Below are 22,359 nucleotides of genomic sequence, written 5' to 3'. Positions count from 1 at the left end.
CATGGTCCAGTCATTCAAACCACCATTAAATCGATAGTCACACATATGGTGGTTGCCAGAACCATGAGTGGTGAGAATGTGGAGTGGAAAACCTTGGATTCTTCTCTGTAGCCTCCACAAGCACCCTGTAGCCAGTATATTCACTCAATCACACACCAAACGTTTGCTGTGCCTTTCTTGACTTGCTCCGAGGAGATGGGGAAGAGCAGGTGAGTTCCCTGCCTCAGTTGCAAAAAGTGCAGCCAAGAGACTGACCAATAACAATTTAAGGCACTGGATCCTATCTGGACATATCTGCTCTAGTTGAAATGGGACTTGGGCGTTTCACACCGTGGGCTGCTCATCCAGACTCTGCATCACGCATGGTGCCCCCCACCCCGCACGGAAAGCTATATGAGCCTGTGGATCTTAACTGAGGGGTCTGAGGCCCACTGAGTCCCTCCGTCTTGCTTCAGTGCCCCAGCTCTGAGCCCCACCTCGCGGATCGCCTCACAGGAGCATCTGTTTTTACTGTTCACCATCCCTTTCTCCATCTCCTCAACTCAGCAGTTGAATTGTTTGGGGAGAAACCATCTTGTTCTCTCTTTCAAGTGTACATAATGTCATGTAGACAGACTTCCAACCAAGGCTCTGGGAGTGGGATCATCAGATGCAGTGAGAGCTTCGACTCCAAAATTTTTGTGAGAATTCCTGAAAAGAGGCCTTGTTTCCACAGGAGCTGGTCTAAGCCTGAGGCTGCTGGCAGTCATCTTGTGGAATCCAAATGGAATCAATGGGAACATCAGAGGTGAGAGAAAATCTGAGTCCTCAAGCTATCTTTTGAGCTCTTGGAAAACCGTTGAGTTGGGTTTCTATAGTTTGAAAACTGCTGGGGAGAGGAAGGACCTTTAAACAGCAGAATGTTAGTGCTAAAAGACATGTGTGTGCGTAACCTCTCTAAGGGGCCACTTTGCTTTTTACCACCAGCGGATCCTTTTAATCCTTCTCTATCAGTACCTTGTTTTCATAGATTATGAGTACCAGGGAAAAAAAGATATTGTTAATCAGGACATTGTTTCTCAGTTTTACTGAACACAATGATAATAGCCAGCACGTCTGAGGCTCTGTCGTAAATACCATAGACTTGAGTGTGAATCTGAACCTGCTTTCCTCACTCTGGAGTGGGGCACGTAGGGTGAATAACCTCACTTCTCTGAAGCTCCTGTTCTTATCTGTAAAATGAGATGTGAGTATTGCCCACCTCATAGGGCTGTTGTGTGGAATCGTTAAGAGAATACACAGGAAGTACTTGGAAAGGCATGAGAACTAGTAGCTGTTAATTAGTATTAAAATTATCAGTATCATGAAGTCTAATCTTCACTGGACTTCTGCTTGTCATGTTAGTCTCACCTTGTGGAGGAGGAAGGTGAGCCTCAGACTCACTTGCTTGGCTTGTGTAGGGTCAAGGGTGGAGCCCAGGTGTCCTTGTACTGTAAGACCCTACTTTCTCACCATACTCATTGCCCCAGCCGTGCACACACACAGCGATTAAAGAGCAGCATCAAAGTTCTACAGTATGTATTCTCCACGTATTTGTTGAGTACTTTTTAGGTTCCAGGCATTATTCTAGATACTGCTACTGCTGCTGCTAAGTCACTTCAGTTGTGTCCGACTCTGTGTGACCCCATAGATGGCAGCTCACCGGCTCCCCCGTCCCTGGGATTCTCCAGGCAAGAACACTGGAGTGGGTTGCCCTTTCTTTCTCCAATGCATGAAAGGGAAAAGTGAAAGTGAAGTCGCTCAGTCATGTCCGACCCTCAGCGACCCCATGGACCGCAGCCTTCCAGGCTCCTCCATCCATGGGATTTTCTAGGCAAGAGTACTGGAGTGGGGTGCCATTGCCTTCTCCAATTCTAGATACTAGGTGATGCTAATTAGCCTATTATTTCCAGTTAGCCTATTTGGTATTAGGCTGGACAACCAACAGTTTCTTTCTTTTTTTTTTCTTCCATTCTTTTTCGGATTCTTTTCCCATGTAGGTATTACAGAATACTGAGTAGTGCTCCCTGTGCTACACAGTAGGTCCTTGTTGGTTATCAATTTTATTTATAGAAGTGTGCACGTGTTAATCCCAAACTCCTAATTTATCCTTCCCCACCACATTTCCTCTTTGGTAACCGTAAGTTTGTTTTCGATTTCTATGGGTCTGTTTCTGTTTTATAAATAAGTTCATTTGTATGATTTTGATTTTTTTAGATGCCACATATGAGTGATATCGTGTGATATTTGTCTTTTTCTGTCTGAATTACTTCACTTATATGATAATCTGCAGGTCCATCCGTGTTGCTGCAAAGGGAAGTATTTCGTTCTTTTATATGACTGAGTAGCTCTCCATTGTGTGTGTGTGGTCTTTATCCATTCATCTGTTGATGGACACTTAGGTAGCTTCCACATCTTGGCTGTCGTAAACAGTGGTGAAATGAACATAGGGGTGCAAGTGTCTGGTTTCGTTTGTTTGGCTGTCCTGGGTCTTAGTTGCAGCATGCAGAATCCGTAGATGTTGCACGTTGGATCTAGTTTCCTGACCAGGTATCAAACCCTGGGCCCCCTGCTTGGGGAGTGCAGAGTCCTAGCCACTGTGAGTTACGGTTTTCACTGGACACATGCCCACAAGTGGGACTGCTAGAACATATGGTAACTCTGTTTTTAGTTTTTTAAGGAACTTCCATAGCATTCTCCATAGAGGCTGTTCCAATTTACATTCCTATCAATGGTATAGGAGGGTCCCTTCTTTCCACATCCTCTCCAGTGTTTATTGTTTGTAGACTTTTTGTTTGTTTGTTTGTAGACTTTTTGATGATGGCCATGCTGACTGGTGTGAGGTAATGTCTCATTGTAGTTTTGACTTGCATTTCTCTAATAATGAGTAATGTGAGCCTCAGTTTCTGATGGAGTTTTTGAAAAATACTTAAAATAGCTCAAAATACTTAACTACTTAAAATAGCTCTTTTTAAACACAAGGACTTGAGCACACGCTCATTTATTTCCATGCCCTCCTTCCCACCCAAACCCTTTCACAGTGGCAGTCAAAGATCCAAAGTCATAAACCTGCAGAAGCACTAGAGCAAGGTATCTGATGAGGGCGACTAAGTGATGTGAACAGAATTGAGCAACGTGAGTTTCCAGTTGAAAGGCTCCATCAGGTATCCACATCAGTAAGTGAAAAAGGGCTGACGCTGAGGCACTCCAAAGAACCTGACAGTTGTCAGAGAAGAAAAGAGTGGCTCAGATTACAAAGAGAGAGACACATCAAGTGGCAAACACTAATAGACCAGAAAACCAATTGATTTATTTTTATCAAAATTTGAGAGCAAAATGAGAGGAAAACAGTTTTAGGATGTCCAATGAGCCCATTTCATCATCGCCAAAGTGGTGATAAAATGTTAGAATGTGGATTAAAGGCATTTATGTTTATTAAGCAGCACTTAAAGCAAGAAGTGGTCAGTAATGCAGTGAATGAGGAGCTTGTCTCATTACGGATGAGAACCCACCTTGGTCAGGACATGGCTCTCGCAGCAGCCTGCTCCTCTTTGGGCAGGACCCAGGACTCCATGTATGAGTCAGAGTAACTCAGAAATCTCCTCCTGGATGGAACTGGAAGCTACTTCTCCAAAGCTTCCAGTGCCTCCCTCCCACGGAAGGTAGCAGACCTCGGGTTGGGCCCAGGTGAAAAATCCGATGTGCAAGCTTGCCTCATCCCTCAGATGTCTCACCGCCCACGACCTTCAGGGGGAGGTTACCGGGAAGGCCTGCAGGGCTTCAAGGCCCTCAGGAACCGTTCCTCACAAAGCACGGCTTGCGATGGACAAACAGAGGCCCTTGACCTTGGCGTGATCATCAGCAACTTATTCTTCACCCCCAACCAAAACCTCTTGCCCTACAGTGACCTCACATCAGCTTGTGCATCCACCCCTGTCTCCACTGCTGTCAAGAGAGCTTTGTCTAGAGTGTTTCGGGCCCTCTGAATGGCTGGTCAGCTGCCTGCCGCACTTTCTCTCAGTTCACCTTCCACATTCAACACGGGCTTTCATTCCCAAAACACAGATGCGATCCTATCTTCGCAGGCTCAGGAACCCTCTAAGGCTGTCCTTTGCAAAGTCAATGAAATGGCAGCTTCCCAGCCTGCCATGTTTGCACCGCTGCCTGCCTCCTGACATCCCTAGTCCAGCCCCCAGGACTCCCCCAAGCACCTCCTACCCACAGTTCAGTTCAGCTCAATCGTGTCTGACTCTTTGCAACCCCATGAATTGCAGCACGCCAGGCCTCCCTGTCCATCACTAACTCCCGAAGTTTACTCAAACTCATGTCCATCAAGTTGGTGATGCCATCTAGCCATCTCAACCTCTGTCATCCCCTTCTCCACCTGCCCTCCAATCCCTCCCAGCATCAGGGTCTTTTCCAATGAGTCAACTCTTCGCATGAGGTGGCCAAAGTATTGGAGTTTCAGCTTTTGTATCAGTCCTTCCAAAGAACACCCAGGGCTGATCTCCTTCAGAATGGACTGGTTGGATCTCCTTGCAGTCCAAGGGACTCTCAAGAGTCTTCTCCAACACCACAGTTCAAAAGCATCAATTCTTTGGTGGTCAGATTTCTTCACAGTCCAACTCTCGCATCCATACATGACCACTGGAAAAACCATAGCCTTGCCTAGACGGACCTTTGTTGGCAAAGTAACGTCTCTCCTTTTGAATATGCTATCTAGGTTGGTCATAACTTTCCTTCCAAGGAGTAAGTGTCTTTTAATTTCATGGCTGCAATTACCATCTGCAGTGATTTTGGACCCCCCAAAAATAAAGTCTGACACTGTTTCCACTGTTTCCCCATCTATTTCCCATGAAGTGATGGGACCGGATGCCTTGATCTTCGTTTTCTGAATGTTGAACTTTAAGCCAACTTTTTCACTCTCCTCTTTCACTTTCATCAAGAGGCTTTTTAGTTCCTCTTCACTTTCTGACATAAGAGTGGTGTCATCTGCATATCTGAGGTTATTGATATTTCTCCCAGCAATCTTGATTCCAGCTTGTGCTTTTTCCAGCCCAGCGTTTCTCATGATGTACTCTGCATATAAGTTAAATAAACAGGGTGACAATATACAGCCTTGACGTACTCCTTTTCCTATTTGGAACCAGTCTGTTGTTCCATGTCCAGTTCTAACTGTTGTTTCCTGACCTGCATACAGGTTTCTCAAGAGGCATGTCAGGTGGTCTGGTATTCCCATCTCTTTCAGAATTTTCCACAGTTTATTGTGATCCACACAGTCAAAGGCTTTGGCGTAGTCAATATAGCAGAAATAGATGTTTTTCTGGAACTCTTGCTTTTTCCATGATCCAGCAGATGTTGGCAATTTGATCTCTGGTTCCTCTGCCTTTTCTAAAACCAGCTTGAACATCTGGAAGTTCGCAGTTCACGTATTGCTGAAGCCTGGCTTGGAGAATTTTGAGCATTACTTTACTAGCATGTGAGATGAGTGCAATTGTGTGGTAGTTTGAGCATTCTTTGGCATTGCCTTTCTTTGGGATTGGAATGAAAACTGACCTTTTCCAGTCCTGTGGCCACTGCTGAGTTTTCCAAATTTGCTAGCCTATTGAGTGCAGCACTTTCACAGCATCATCTTTCAGGATTTGGAATAGCTCAACTGGAATTCCATCACCTCCACTAGCTTTGTTCGTAGTGATGCTTTCTAAGGCCCACTTGAGTTCACATTCCAGGATGCCTGGCTCTAGGTCAGTGATCACACCATCGTGATTATCTGGGTCGTGAAGATCTTTTTTGTACAGTTCTTCTGTGTATTCTTGCCACCTCTTCTTAATATCTTCTGCTTCTGTTAGGTCCATGCCATTTCTGTCCTTTATCGAGCCCATCTTTGCATGAGATGTTCCTTTGGTATCTCTAATTTTCTTGAAGAGATCTCTAGTCTTTCCCATTCTGTTGTTTTCCTCTATTTCTTTGCATTGATCGCTGAAGAAGGCTTTCTTATCTCTCCTTGCTATTCTTTGGAACTCTGTATTCAGATGTTTATATCTTTCCTTTTCTCCTTTGCTTTTTGCTTCTCTTCTTTTCACAGCTATTTGTAAGGCCTCCTCAGACAGCCATTTTGCTTTTTTGCATTTCTTTTCCATCGGGATGGTCTTGATCCCTGTCTCCTGTACAATGTCACGAACCTCATTCCATAGCTCATCAGGCACTCTATCTATCAGATCTAGGCCCTTAAATCTATTTCTCACTTCCACTGTATAATCATAAGGGATTTGATTTAGGTCATACCTGAATGGTCTACTGGTTTTCCCTACTTTCTTCAATTTAAGTCTGAATTTGGCAATAAGGAGTTCATGGTCTGAGCCACAGTCAGCTCCTGGTCTTGTTTTTGCTGACTATATAGAGCTTCTCCATCTTTGGCTGCAAAGAATATAATCAATCTGATTTCGGTGTTGACCATCTGGTGATGTCCATGTATAGAGTCTTCTCTTGTGTTGTTGGAAGAGGGTGTTTGTTATGACCAGTGCATTTTCCTGGCAAAACTCTATTAGTCTTTGCCCTGCTTCATTCCATATTCCAAGGCCAAATTTGCCTGTTACTCCAGGTTTTTCTTGACTTCCTACTTTTGCATTCCAGTCTGCTATAATTAAAAAGACATCTTTTTGGGGTGTTAGTTCTAAAAGGTCTTGTAGGTCTTCATAGAACCGTTCAACTTCAGCTTCTTCAGCATTACTGGTTGGGGCATAGACTTAGATTACTGTGATATTGAATGGTTTGCCTTGGAAATGAACAGAGATCATTCTGTTGTTTTTGAGATTGCATCCAAGTACTGCATTTTGGACTCTTTTGTTGACCATGATGGCTACTCCATTTCTTCTAAGGGATTCCTGCCCACAGTAGTAGATATAATGGTCATCTGAGTTAAATTTACCCACCCCAGTCCATTTCAGTTCGCTGATTCCTAGAATGTCAACGTTCACTCTTGCCATCTCCTGTTTGACCACTTCCAATTTGCCTTGATTCATGGACCTAACATTCCAGGTTCCTATGCAGTATTGCTCTTTACAGCATCGGACCTTGCTTCCATCACCAGTCACATCCACAGCTGGGTATTATTTTTGCTTTGGCTCCATCCCTTCATTCTTTCTTGAGTTATTTCTCCACTGATCTCCAGTATCATATTGGGCACCTACTGACCTGGGGAGTTCCTCTTTCAGTATCCTATCATTTTGCCTTTTCATACTGTTCATGGGGTTCTCAAGGCATGAATACTGAAGTGGTTTGCCATTCCCTTCTCCAGTGGACCCCATGCCCACCTCCAAACCCAGTCCGTTCCATTCCCTCCGCCTGCAGGGTCTTTTCCTCCTGTCCCGTGGTTTCCATCCTGCCATCCTCCTGCATGTGCACCCCTCATGCTTCCTCAGAGTCCAGGCTTAGTGTGACTTGACTGCAAATGTCTCTCTCCACAGAGACCAACAAGCAAGAATGACGGCAGTGCATTTAAGCCTGAATTCCTCGGAACTCTCCGCTCAGAGGTGAATGTGTAGTACCAGTGCAGGGATGAGGGGTAAAGCAGTCAAGTGAGTTGTGATGATAAAATCCTGAGCACTGAGGTGCCCTTCCCTCTGGCCTGTAGGACTTGGTGTGTTCTTCATTAGTCAGGGTTTCACTGTGGGGAAGATGCGCAATTAATCAAACATGCATTAATCTGCCCTTGGTCACATTTTCCCACTTGTAGTTAAAATTTTGTCCTATTTCTTTCTAGTGGAAAAATGAGCACCATTGTGCCCCACTGAGTATGGCAGGAGCAGCAGTCGGCAAGAGAGAAGGAGACCTAGGGAATCGGCAGGTCCTTGAACACAGATCTGGGGCCCTTATTCCTTTTAAACTAGTGGTAACTCTGTTCATGAACCACGTTTGGGGTGTGTTTCTCCACCACCCTTGCCAACACCAGCACCTTGCTCACCCTGTAGCTGACACTGAGCAACCTCATGGAGGAAGTGTGGGGCTCACATTATTTAGATTCAGTTGTGTTTTTTTTCTAATGTACATGCCTCTCTCCCCTGAATCTTCCACATGGATGGACAGTGCTTGAGCTGAGGTGTAAATGAACCCATACCTGCATTGTGAGTTTCCTTTCGAGGATAACAGTCATTATCCATTCTTCCCACAACAAATTTAGCAATAATAATACATGAGAAACAGTCCCAGTGGAATCCCAATACAGAGATTAGAGAGCCCCGGGTGACCAAAGCTGAGGAAACAATATGAGGAGAAACTGGCAGGGATCTGGGTTTCACCCGGGGAAGGCGCCCTGTGCCTGGGTCTCTACCTGCCGCCCCGCGGGTGTTGCACTTCTAAAGGGAAGTCTGCTGAGACGTCAGTGTCCAACAGTCCCTGTTCTTTTCCCACTCTGCTTTTTGGATCCTCATGGGGCCGGGAAAGGTTTTCAGAGAACGTGCATTTTCTTTCTCGGAATGTGAAGTGCTTAGATGAAGCAGAGGATGACTCCAGTGAAAAGGCATGGCTCCTCGTGACTACTTTTTGATCTGCATGGAGCAGAGATCTGGTGTTGACCACAGGCCAGGCAGGAGGCTGCCGCACATCACAACCAGAGCCAGAAGGCTGGCACCCTGCCTTGTCAGCATCGCCTGACGTGTTCCTCCCTCTGTGCTCTCACATTTACCTGGGAGACCGGGGATTCCGCAGCCACCTGGGAGGGCCCCGTTCCAGTGCCTTCCAGGCAGGGCGCTGTTAACTTCAGCAGACATTGCCAGGCTTCCCTGCCCTCCTGGGCACATGCCTCTACAAAGGAGCTGAAAAGCCTGGGCTCAGCGTGACTGAGGGGGGCGGTTCACCGTGCTGCTGGAGAGAACCATGGTCATGCAGAAACTATGTGCACAGGGCTGGAGTGTCCCGCACGGCAGAGGAGCAAACGTGTGATACTTGGAGAGTCGGGCCAACTGGAGACTTTTCCCCTACCCTTCTCCTAATGAGAAGATCCTGCCAATACCACCAGCAAACCAAGTTCAGAGAGACTGAGAACAAAGAAACAAGATAGTTCCCCCAGATGTCGGCAAGATGAGCAGCTTGTGAGGGGCCGGAAGCCTTCAGCCGCATTCAGACGACGTCAGGGTTATTTTAAGACCTGAGTGTGGACGTGAAGATTTGCTGCGGTGCCTGCCCATGTCCCTCAAGGGCTCCACCTCACCAAGCATCTTCTGTGCTCATTGAGCATCCTTGCACTGACGCCTTTCCCTATTAGAGCTCCCTCAGGACCAGAGAGACTGTCTCCCAGCCACTTATACAGATACCAGCACAGCAGTGCCGCAAAGATGTGGCTAAACCTCGCTTCCCTTTTGTGTGCTCACCCACTGACACACATTGCTCAGATCTCTGTGCCCCGGGGCAGAGGAGGCAGGGCAGACCGCTGACCAGCACGGCTTGTCCCCTCATGAAATCACAAACTCACCCAATGAAGGCAAGACCTTCACTCTACTATACAGAGCAGGGGGAGGTCTCGAGCTTCGGCCCAGGTAGACCACTGAGAAGGGTGATTTCAACATGCTAGTCCCACCTCTGGAGTTTTTGATTCAGTTGAGTTCCAGGGGTAGCCTGCTGGAAAAGGGCATATCCCTAACAGATTCCTCAGTGATGTCGAAGCTGCTAGTCCAGGGCTCACACTGAAAACCACAGCACAGGTAAAACACGGAGGCTCAGCAGAGCCAGTAACTAATAATCTTGGCCAAGTTCTCGCTTACAGAAAGTAGTTAATCCGAACTTCAGACTCAGGACTGATTCCAAAGCTATGCTTGTAACCACAGCAGTATTCTGATAGTCCTTTGACACCCCAATCACAAATCATGGCTAGTTAGTAAAGGGGAAATTCAGATTTGGAGTTTAAAAAAATAAATTGGGCATATGGATGAGGGAAATGAATTCAACCAAAGCGTGGCCTGGATGGGACACTAGAGCTGGGGGAATCCCTGTTCTCATTTTCCTCCAGAGAATCCCAAATGATACCTTGGTTTCCATAATGTTTTATGATGACCCAAACAATGGACATGGCATTTCCTCAACTGATTAGAATTTTAAGTTGAATTTTAAAAGGCCAGAAAGGAAGGTAACCATCTGAAAAGCTTTCCCCTGTATCCTTCCAGCATGCATGTTACAGTCTCCCTCTTATAAAGAACCGTGCAGAGTTGGCTGTTTAATGAAGCATCGCCCACTCTGAGCTACAAGGCGATGATTCCCAACCTTGAGAGAAGCCCAGGGGTGGCTTCCAGCCTTAAGTACCAAACGAAATGACACCAGGGGGCTCCCAAACTGCCCAAGAGATGGTCATTGTACCTCATGAAGGAATGCCATGGATCTGTCCCAAAGGCATCGGGTACCAATGCCAAAAGGCAATGAACTTGAACTAAGCAAGCCTCCTCATTGGCCGTCACTGTTGGTGTTGTAAAAGACTCTGCCCAGTGGCATCAGGCCTGAGTAAACACTGGCTTGGCTGACCCGTCAAGTAAGATGAATTGGGCATGACTAAGGTGTAGGGGTGCCAGGCCTTCCATTAACAGGAAAGGTATGCAGGGGCAGCAGAGCGGGGCAGCACACCAAGGACGCAAACCAAGATTCCCTTCCAAAGGGTGAGTTACAGGGAGAAGGGGAGGAAAGAGGAGAAGACAAAGCTTGATGTCCTCAGGGGAAGGGCTACTTAACCAGTCCCTGCTTAGGACTGCGGCGCAGCCTGAGGCCAGAGCTCTGGCTGCCGCCAAGCAGGTGTGCACACATCTGTGAATCCGTGAGCCCCAGCCTTACCCCCGATAAAGCGGAGTTGGCGCTCCACTCTGTTCCTGCAAGGAGTCGCCACAAGGATCAAACGATAGGAGATAAGAGAAAAGAAAGAAGAAAGCTTTACATAGGTAAATGCTTTATATGAATATAAAGGTTACGGGTGGTGAAGACAGGCGGAAATCAAATGGGGCACTGGGTTTAAGAACAATGTTTACATTTGTTTGAAGGTGGCAAGTTTGCATATCATTTCTGTAATTTTTAAAGGCAGGTAGATATGCTGTGTTGTTTCATCGCTAAGTCACGTCTGACTCTTTTGCGACCCCCTGGACTATAGCCTGCCAGGCTCCTCTGTCCATGGGATTTCCCAGGCAAAAATACTGGAGTGGGTTGCCATTTCCTTCTCCAGGGGATCCTCCTGACCCAGGGATAGAACCTGAGTCTCCTACTTAGACTTGGCCTCTAAGTCATAAAGACTTGCTACTCAATTAGATGGCAACATACAACACTGTTTTCCTCCCATTTGCCCATTCAAACCCATTTTTGGGGGCAACTCTTTCCCACTCTTGGAAAAAAGTCTAGAGATGGTCTCAGAAATTGTGTCATTTTGAGAAATAATGTACAGTTTCATGTAATAGTCAAAATTCCACTTCAAGGTAAAGTTTTGGCTCTTCCCAGCTCAGGTGGCCTCAAGTTGAGACCTCTAATGGAGAAAGAGGCACGCAGATTTTTCTTCATTTCCCCATCTTTCTCATCTTTTTGGCCCTGGTCGCTGTGTTTCTGACTCCTCGAGGCCTGGGAGAGTTAAAAGGTAGGAAAGATCCTTCTGGATCAACCCTACTGTAACTTGATGTTGGTTTTCTCTGGCCATGCCTGATGTTGGGTTGCAGGGGAGTCTGGCTCATCTGACACTTCATCACTGGAGATCTCTCCTCTCCAAGCCCTTTATATGGATCAAAAGCTCCCCACGGGCTGCTCCCCACTTTCCCCTGGTGAGGTTCACTCCATTCATTGTCCCTCATGACACCCTCCAGACTGGGACTCTCCTATGTGGCTGGCTTGTGGTCCGGAGGAAACATTCTGGAAGTGTGGGCTGTGCCCAGAGAAGTCACCCTCTCCCATGCCTTTCAGGCAATGGCCCAGCATAGTCTCCATAGCCCCAGAGTTTCCAGGAAGTCTGTCTGCTTCCTTGAAGGATGAGCTTGAAACCTCACTCTGTGCCTTGGGGTTAAGAGGAAGCAACCCGCACACACAGTGGATGGGGACTGGGGCTAAGGTAAGAAGTACAGCATGCTCACAACTCTCTTCAAAGGATATTTCTCCCTATTTCCACCTTTCAGCTTCTTCAGTCTTCAATGCAGCTTTTCAATTTTTTGAAGAAAAATGGAAAGGTTAATAGGTTGCAAAACATCTCTGTTACCTAGTTTGCATGTCCCACAGAGATGACCTAGTACGATTTTCTAAGTATTCTTTTTTAAAAAACAATATATTTATATGACTGCGTCCAGTCCTAGCTGCAGCACATGGGTTCTTCCTTGCGCCTCTTCTTTCGTGGCGGTGCACGGACTCTCTAGGTGTGGCCCGCAAGCTTAGCAGCTACAGCACACAGGCTTAGTTGCTCCGTGGCATGTGGAGTCTTAGTTCCCTGACCAGGGATCAAAGACGCGTCCTTTGCATTGCAAGGCATATTCCTAGAGGTACATGCCTCTAAGTATTACAAGATAGTAAGATGCAACTCTTTCTGCCCATTGCCTGCAGTGGCCCCCAAACAACACACATTAGGTACTACTGGGCTCTTTGCTAAATGAGACAGTAGGGGTTCTCTTTGTAGAAAAAAGACTGGAGGCAGTATGCTGTTTGTTAATAGTAGTTAATGGCAAGGGCTGGAACCATGGGTAATTTTTCATTACATTTCTCTATATTAAAAATTAATTTTAAAAGGAATAAGATGCTATTCTTAGTAAAAGATGAAAAATTCTAGAAAAAGGGAGAATATGTTAAAGAATGAAAAAAAGCATGGAGGATTCAAGGCAAAAGAAAGGGCAGGAAAGGTGGGTAAAAGGAAGACAAAGAGCAAAGCCATGGTATCAAATAAATGACAGAAACAGATCACTGTTTTCTTTAAAATGTGCATTTAAGTGATGTCTCCTTTGGCTCTTATTAGTTTAGAGCTACTATTGCAAACATCTACCTTTTTGTAAGGGCTAACAAGTATGCTAGAACAAGCTATTGCACATGTTGGTTTTGTGTGAACAGACTTGATTCATCTTTGCATGAATCCCAGGGACAAGGCAGCTCTGTTCATGGAAAGGAACTCAGAATCAGGATCATTCCGATGGGACTGGTGTGTCATTTGCATTTCGCACAGGCCATAATGGAAGAAATGTGGGAAGTTACGAGAAAGTAGCTACATAAACAAGACTGCAGAGACCACCTACAAGCTCTTTAAATAACATTAATTTAACAGCGTCCATTTGAACAATGTGCTAATCTCAGAAAATCTTCTCATAAAACAGGTCTTGGCATCAGCTTCTTACTATAGCTAGAAAAAAGTAAGAAAAGTACAATTCTTTTTTTCTTTAATTCTAACACTTTGACTTCTGACTATTTGAATGGGGTAGCAGGCATCTGAGCACAGTGGGGTGCCATTGGAAGGATGTTAAGCCACGGAGCTGTGTGGGGGTTGATTTCTCTGTGCCTCTGAATTCACTCTCTGCCCTTCCCATCCCGCTCTTTCTGCTCTGTACCCCAGGAAGCCTGACCTCTGCCAAGTTCATCCGCTGGGCCTTGCTGCGGTCTACATCTGAGTTGGGATCAGTCAGTGGAAGGTGCCAGAGGATGTGGAAACGGGAAAGGAGAGAGAGAGAGATTGGGGTATTTATTCATTATTCATCAGTCAGTCAGTCATTCTGCTGAAGACCACAGCTCCTGGCAGGTAGCCCTTTACTCCAGCTGTAGGTCTGGCTGTGGAAGAAAAGGTTCGAGCTGAAGAAGGCAAGAATGGATTTCAAAATGGAGGTTATTTAAGGGCGATTTTATGGCCAGGAGGAAGGTGGTGATGCTTTGGTCTCTAGGATGTGTGGTGTAGAGGAGCAGATAGATTCTAAAAAAGCATTAAGGAGATAAACTCTATGCAACCCACGGTCATGGATTGGTCATGGATTGGACATGAGGGTGAAGGAGAAGACTTCTAGGTTGTAGGTACGAGAAATCTGAGAGGCGATGGGCCGTTTGCCGTGGTAAAACTTGGGTTAATAATCTCTCTCGTGGAAACACTGTGAGTTGCTCCATCGGAGGTGGAGGTTGGGAAAGGTCCTTTCTGCCATTCACGGAGAGACGGCAGGGGAAACCGCACCCCGTCCCTCAGTGGTGGAGAGTGTTTAGGGGATGTGGCTCCATGTGGTTGAGAAGCCATTTCATATCATGCATTTGAAGAGCAAAAATCTTTTCTCAAATTCTAATTTGCATCTGCAGAAACTCATGCAGTTTCTCTTACAACACCTAATGAAGACAGATTAGGCAAAGCAACTTTAAAACTTTACTTCTAGCTCTTCAAGTCCCAGAAAAATTGAATGTTAGATTTATAATTACTGTGCATTTTGTTTGAGAGAGAAAGAAAAAACTCATATGCCTAGAACATTTTCATAAATCATGTCTATGATTAAAAAAATATGGTTCAAACAGACACGACTGTGCTTTGCCCTGCATCTGTTTCACATACACAAATGTGTCAGGTTTACATAAACCACACTGATACAGATGAAAAATAAGGGAAGAACAAGATAAAAATAGCTCTGACGGTATCAGGGTATCAGTAACACGTCTTTTATTATTATTATATATGATGCCATGGCAATCAATCACGCTCTTATATTACATGGGCTAGTGACCTCAAGCCCCATGGAGGAAGAGCTAGCCAACATCCCAGGAATCGATTCTTTCAGCTTTTTAAAAAAGAGATCTTCAATATCCTATGTCTGGATTTCTGGTGACAGTTTCAAAGATAGTGAAATGAAGCCATCTCCTCCCCCACGTGGTGTCCAGGTCCTGATCTCAGATGTGTTCTCATGACACCCTCGAGAGGCAAGAGTGACTAAGGGGCAAAGCCCCGTTTCAGATGCTACTATGTATGGATCACCCATGAAAGGACCCACCCCGCCTGCCAGTAGTAGCTCCCCAGGCCTGAGAGAGAACATTGCTGATGTGTGCTTTGATCAGCCCTCTCTCCTATGTCCCTGACCAGCTGAGCAGACATGCAGTTGGAAAACTCTGCTCTTTTCCTTTTCTCCCAACTAAAACACTTAACTTTTGTACTCCAATTATAGAAGTTGATGAAGTCTCAACGGAGGATTTTTTAGTGCATGTAAACTTGACCCTAGTAAGTAAAACTCTGCATTCTCATTCGTTGACTAAAGCATGTTTTTTTTCCCCTCACAAATTTGTATTAATTCAACATCTTTTAATGCTTTAGCTATATTTTTGTTTGTGGGTGTGTGCCCTCCTCAACTATAATCTTGAAGTCTACAGATTCATAAGTAGGCACTTTATTATTGTCCTGGGGCAATCCTATTTAAGGGTAATGAGTTGTCCTATAATGCAAACATTTACCACAGATATAATATTTTACCAGTTTTAATCTTCCAGACTTGAGATTGCTTAAAATTCCACTTTCACCCTGGTTTCTTAAAGCATTTGTCCATATGTATGAGAAGGTTTTTTTCATTCCCTCTTTTTCTGGATACAACACCCAAATCTCCACTTGTGAAATTGCACTTCCTCTCCTCTCTCAGACCATGTGGATTAAATAAGGGCGACTCCAGCCCTCACTTCTGTGAGTGGAAAGAAGACCCAAGTTAAGTTAACAAGAGTGAGCCTTGAGGTGTTTGCTGGGATTATTGGGAAAGGTGGTTTATCTTTTTGTTGGGGTTGCTGAGTTGGTAGGATGAGGGCCAGAGTGGTTGATACCCATCTTGCTTCCATGTGGGAAAAGCCCACCAGGGCCTGAAGACAACAGAAAGGAGGGCGGAGCCAAGAGTTGGAGAGAGACAGATTCGTCGCAACTCTGGATTGCTGTTGTTAGTTGCTCAGTCGTGTCTGACTCTTTGAAGACCCATGGGCTGTAGCCCGCCAGGCTCCTTTGTCTATGGGATTTTCCTAGGCAAGATTACTGAAGTGGGTTGCCATTTCCTTCTCCAGGGGATCTTCCCAACCCAGGGATCAAATCTGCGTTTTTTGCCTCTTGCATCTCCTGCAACGGCATGTGAATTCTTTACCACTGAGCCACAAAGGAAGCCCATAACAACTCATATACGTGTGGTAATTGATTTAGGGTCCTCTAATAGTACCATCGATTGTGAACTTTTCAGTTACTTTCATAACTTTCAGTTATAAAACCCTAATTTGTTTAGTTTGGTTTGACTTGGATTTGATCACTTCAAATCACCTCTCACATCTCTTTATTCCATTTTGTGCAATAGGTGAGGGTGGGGCAGAAGGTCAGGGACAGGACCCCAATCAAGGGCTCCTTCCTAGGCTTCCCTCCAGCTTTGCTCCTTCCTTATAAAGCCAAGTGGGAACGGACCACGCAGCATCTGGACCTACGACAGCCCACTCCCTAGGAAATTTGACCATCAGATGGCCTCTCCCTTCATGACACCAAGACCTCCGAGGTATGGAAAACATGGGCTCACCCAGAAGAAAAGGGTTATCCTCTCAGAACTCATGACTGGGTATCAGGATAATCATCTTCAACTCTGCTGTGAAGAAACATTTACAGGCGGCCCCATCAGAATCTACTTTGCCAGACATTCCTGGTCAGGGAGGGAACTGGCGAATCTCTTTCCTACAGGGCTTTTACATTCTTTCAGTTCTGAAATATAACGCTTGCAAAATTTTAATTTCATCCTAAATTCCTAAATCCCTGTGATGCGGACCCACTGGACTGACTCCTCAGGACCAGTGCTGGCCCATCAGTAAGAACTCAGGCACCTCCAGGTGAGGTTGCTGCCTCCATGAAAAGCATGGATGTTGTACTTGGATGGGAAGCTCTGGGAAGAGATAATAAAACTCAGTAAGGCAATAACCACACCTCTAATTCCATAGACCCACAACGATCCATTTGGCAGAAAGATACCTACATGAGAGATTAGAAAAGGAAAAAATTTCCAGTAGTCTTCTAAACCTACGAAAACCTAGCTCAATTCAAAAGGGTCCCATAAATATAGTGACACACTTTTGTACACACAGGGAGTGTCTCTCAAGCAAAGAACAGAAAACGACAAAATGAACTTTGAACTTTTCTGGTCTGATTCTTTTCACAGAAGTTCTTACAAAGATGTACAAATTAAATCCCATTCAGGTAAACTCATCAGGAGTTATATTTACTACAAAGAAGAAAATTATATGACATTAGGACTCTGCCAGAAGACTTTGGAATACACAGTGGTTATTATCTCTGGCCTTTGCGTCCAGCATGAGCAGAGACAGAAGCAGAACACTGACCCTGGTCCCAGGGCTTGGGCCCTATCCACTGAACGTAATTAGATGTCATTAGATTATTAACTCCCTATAGCTAATCAATGGCTAATCTCTGCCACAAAATGCCTTGATCGTCTGTAAGGTTATTAGCAAAGTTAATGTACCACCACTGGAGACACCCAGTATGCAAAATGATCTTCTCTAAATAACCTCTAAGACCCCTTTGGAATGTGATGGACCTAATATTTCTGTCCCCTACAAATTCATATGTTGAAGCCCTAACTCCCCCCCGCCCCAAGTGGACATATTTGGGGATGAGACCTCTAAGAAAGTAACTGAGGTTAAATGAGGTCATAAGGGTAGGCCCTTTACCTAGTAGGATCAGTACTCTTATAAGAGGAGACACTAGAGCTTCCTCTCTCTCCTTCCCTCACACTCGCTCCCCGCTCCCGTACTCCCCTCTCTCTCTATCTCTCTGCATGCACGCACAGAGGACAGGCCATGTGTCAACAAAAAGGCAGCAGTCTACAAACCAGGAAGAGTGCTCGCTCCAAAAACTAACTTTTCCAGCACCGTGATCATGGACTTCTAGTCTCCAGAACTGTGGAAAACAGCTTTTGTTGTTTAAGCCATCCAATCTGGTATTTTGTTACAGCAACCCAAGTTGACTAATTCAAAAAGTAGACACACAAATGCAGTCATTAATTACTCGTTCTTAAGTTCTTCCTCCCATGGGGCCTCTGGGGTCCCATATATAGTCTAAACCATACTACCTCTGTTCCCAGGTGATCATGGCCTGGCAGTACCACCTGGTGCTTAGAAGCCTAGTCCTTGGGATGAGCAACAGAGATTGGACTCCAGCTCCATCATTTGTTACTTGTGTGGTGTTTAGAAAGCCACTGAACTTCCCTGACCTCGGCTTTCTTAATGGCAAGACAGTGATGTTGTTAATAAGAGCACCTTCCCATTGGGACTGATGGCAGTGTTGAGTGAGATCCTGTCTGTGACATCATCATTCAGCTACCACAAGAGGGCTTTGTTGAGAAGCATCTTCTTGGAATGGATGTTTCTGTGGATACTGGGTGGGGTGGGGTGGAGGTGGACAGTTGTGCCTTAGCCACCTGATGTTCTCTGCCAAGGGTAGGAATAGTGACATTTCTAAGCAGAGGATATGGTAATAGGCTCACTGGGCTGGAACGGAATATACTTGAACATGATTTCTTTGAAGATGACAAATCAGGAATAAACAGAGACGTTGTCATCAGGGCTGCTCTCAAGGAAGAAGAAACTCAGTGAGGACAAGGGCCAGCTTTGGTCTCTACTTTGATCACTACTCTAGCGGTACCTAGCATAGTGCCTATCACCGAAAGGGGCTTGATCAAGATTTGTTGAACAAGGGGGAAAAAAAGAACAAGCCAGGGAGGACTAACCTAATGCCAGTTGACAAGTGCTGACCAGAGTCACATCATAGACAGTCTTGGCAATGCCACCAATGAAAAAGGTGAGGGTAAATGTCACCTTGTTTCAGGATCACAGGTTGACTTCAGTGGTGATGAGTGGCCTTGCTGATTAGTATTCTACTCTTTGTCCTGACTGAGTGTATAAAAAATAAACTACCAGGACTTTAATAAACTCATTGCAAGTCTCAAAACCCAGACCTAGCATAATTGTCACTCTCTGCATGTTTTAATTTGTAATCGGTTTCACTGGCTAATGCCTAAATAAATAAGAACAAATATCTGGCACCCAACTGTTTTCTGAGCACATAGCAGATATTTCTAATCAGTCATGACACTCTGTTTTTCCTTGGCTCAGTCTCAGACTATTTCTCAACATGGCATTCCGGAGAACCACTGATAGTCAATTGGAGTTGGCCTTTGAGGTGGAACCATTCTGCCTGTCTGCTCTATGTGGGTTTCATTTTACACATTGGGATAGTTGTTTGTTGTTTTTCCTCCAAGGCATCCACTCTTCCTTCCTATGATAACATTCTCATTTTCATTTGAGAATCCACTTCTCTTCTACTCCTAACTTATTGGCATCCAGGGACACTGGCTCCATCCCTGGATTTTGGATAGAGCACGTGACTGATTGGCTCCCTCCATTCCCCTGGCCACAGAGATTGATTCAGGGGTGTTTTAAGTCCAGCCACTCAGATCCAGTGATCTTAGACTTTTGTTGAGCTGGTCAGGAAGCCGGCTCTCGTTTTGCACTTGTTACAGTCATAGGAGCTTAGAATAGCCAGACAAACACTAAAGGGACTAAGAATTAAACCAAAATAGCAGTAGCAGATCAGAGAGGTAGGAAGAAGCTAATTTCAAGTAATATCATTTAAACTTCTGAATTGATTCAGATATTCCTAGAGTATTTGTTACAGGTAACTTTTCACTCTGTGCATTTGTTCTTTTCCCAAGGTCTTGGATCTTGGGATAACTGCTGTGAATTTTACAATAACTTCTGTGAACTCTTTCTCTGGTAGATCGTCACTTAGTTGTTCTTCTGGGGTAAATCTTGTTCCTTCATCCGAAACATATTCCTCTGCCATCTCATTGTAAATATCTATTTGTATTTTTATGTCTGTAGAAAGTGAGTTATGTTTCTTGCCCTTGCAGTAGTGGCCCTCTGTAGGGGATGTTCTGTGGGTCCCAATAGGGCACTGCCCTCTGGTCACCTAAGGGCCAGGGGCCAGCTGGTCCCAGGATGAGTTCTGATCTGTGTGTGTGGACTTGATCCCACAGGCTGCCAGATTGTGGTTCTCTTCTGGGTCTGCCCTTTGGTGGGTGGGCAGGGCCATGTCATGGGGAGTGTCTAGAGGTGGCTGTGGGCTCAGAAAGTCTTTGGCAGTCTGTCTGCTGCTGGGTGGGGCTGTATTCCTCTTAGGTTGGTTGTCTGGCCTGAGGCATCCAGCACTGGAGCCTGCAGGCTGTTGGGTGAGGCCAAGTCTTGGTGCCAAAATGGCTGCCTTCAGGAGAGCTCCAGCTGATAAACCAGGTACTCCCTGGTACCTCCTGCACCAATGTCATTGTCCCCATAGTGAACCACAGCTTTCCCTCACTGCCCCCGCCCTCTCCCCCCCAGAAACCCTCCAAGACCAGCGGGTAGGTCTGGCCCAGGATCCTATAGAGTCACCACTTTTCTCCTGGGTCCCGTAAGGCACAGACCTTGTGTGCTTCCTCCAAGAGTGGAGCCTCTATTTCCCCCAGCCCTGTGGAGCTGTTGTCATCAAGCCACACTGGCCTTCCAAGCCAGATGCTCTGGGGGCTTCTCTTCCAGATGCCAGACCCCCAGGCTTCTGAGCTGGCATGGAACTCAAGAGCTCTCACTCCTGTGGGACCATTTCTGTGATATGATTGTTCTCCAGTTTGTGGATCACCCACCCTGGGAGGTATGAGATTTGATTATATCATGAGCACACCCCTCCTACAATCTTGTTTTCAGTTCAGTTCAGTTCAGTCGCTCAGTCATGTCCGACTCTTTGCGGTCCCATGAATGGCAGCATGCCAGGCCTCCCTGTCCATCACCAACTCCCGGAGTTCACTCAGACTCACGTCCATCGAGTCAGTGATGCCATCCAGCCATCTCATCTTCTGTCATCCTCTTCTCCTCCTGCCCCCAATCCCTCCCAGCATCAGAGTCTTTTCCAGTGAGTCAACTCTTCGCATGAGGTGGCCAAAGTACTGGAGTTTCAGCTTTAGCATCATTCGTTCCAAAGAAATCCCAGGGCTGATCTCCTTCAGAATGGACTGGTTGGATCTCCTTGCAGTCCAAGGGACTCTCAAGAGTCTTCTCCAACACCACAGTTCAAAAGCATCAATTCTTTGGCGCTCAGCCTTCTTTACAGTCCAACTCTCACATCCATACATGACTACAGGAAAAACCATAGCCTTGCTTAGACGGACCTTTGTTGGCAAAGTAATGTCTCTGCTTTTGAATATGCTATCTAGGTTGGTCATAACTTTCCTTCCAAGGAGTAAGTGTCTTTTAATTTCATGGCTGCAATCACCATCTGCAGTGATTTTGGACCCCCCAAAAATAAAGTCTGACACTGTTTCCACTGTTTCCCCATCTATTTCCCATGAAGTGATGGGACCAGATGCCATGATCTTCATTTTCTGAATGTTGAGCTTTAAGCCAACGTTTTCATTCTCCACTTTCACTTTCATCAAGAGGCTTTTGAGTTCCTCTTCACTTTCTGCCATAAGGGTGGTGTCATCTGCATATCTGAGGTTATTGATATTTCTCCTGGCAATCTTGATTCCAGCTTGTGTTTCTTCCAGTCCAGCGTTTCTCATGATGTACTCTGCATAGAAGTTAAATAAGCAGGATGACAATATACAGCCTTGACGTACTCCTTTTCCTATTTGGAACCAGTCTGTTGTTCCATGTCCAGTTCTAACTGTTGCTTCCTGACCTACATACAGATTTCTCAAGAGGCAGATCAGGTGGTCTGGTATTCCCATCTCTTTCAGAATTTTCCACAGTTTATTGTGATCCACACAGTCAAAGGCTTTGGCATAGTCAATAAAGCAGAAATAGATGTTTTTCTGGAACTTTCTTGCTTTTTCCATGATCCAGCGGATGTTGGCAATTTGATCTCTGGTTCCTCTGCCTTTTCTAGAACCAGCTTGAACATCTGGAAGTTCATGGTTCACATATTGCTGAAGCCTGGATTGGAGAATTTTGAGCATTACTTTACTAGCATGTGAGATGAATGCAATTGTGCGGTAGTTTGAGCATTCTTTGGCATTGCCTTTCTTTGGGATTGGAATGAAAACTGACCTTTTCCAGTCCTGTGGCCATTGCTGAGTTTTCCAAATTTGCTGGCATATTGAGTGGAGCACTTTGACAGCATCATCTTTCAGGATTTGAAATAGCTCAATTGTGACAGAATGTGGTCCACTGGAGAAGGGAATGGCAAACCACTTCAGTATTCTTGCCTTGAGAACCCCATGAACAGTATGAAAAGGCAAAATGATAGGATACTGAAAGAGGAACTCCCCAGGTCAGTAGGTGCCCAATATGATACTGGAGATCAGTGGAGAAATAACTCCAGAAAGAATGAAGGGACGGAGCCAAAGC

At 45.5% G+C, this 22,359-nt stretch overlaps 1 long non-coding RNA gene across 2 annotated transcripts in view; it reads left to right on the top strand.

The window, feature by feature from the left end:
- The window catches only part of LOC112443470 (uncharacterized), a 126,173-nt gene that overhangs the window by 37,248 nt on the left and 66,566 nt on the right, over positions 1-22,359 (top strand). For both annotated transcript variants that reach the window (XR_003031850.2, XR_009492391.1), the window contains exon 2: positions 716-787. This is a non-coding gene — a long non-coding RNA (uncharacterized lncRNA). The remainder of the gene's footprint in view (positions 1-715; positions 788-22,359) is intronic.

This window comes from Bos taurus, chromosome 22 (assembly GCF_002263795.3).
Source record: "Bos taurus isolate L1 Dominette 01449 registration number 42190680 breed Hereford chromosome 22, ARS-UCD2.0, whole genome shotgun sequence".
Lineage (NCBI taxonomy): Eukaryota > Metazoa > Chordata > Mammalia > Artiodactyla > Bovidae > Bos > Bos taurus.
The sequence above is the reverse complement of the archived record's forward strand: the minus strand, read 5'-3'. Positions and strand labels throughout refer to the sequence as shown.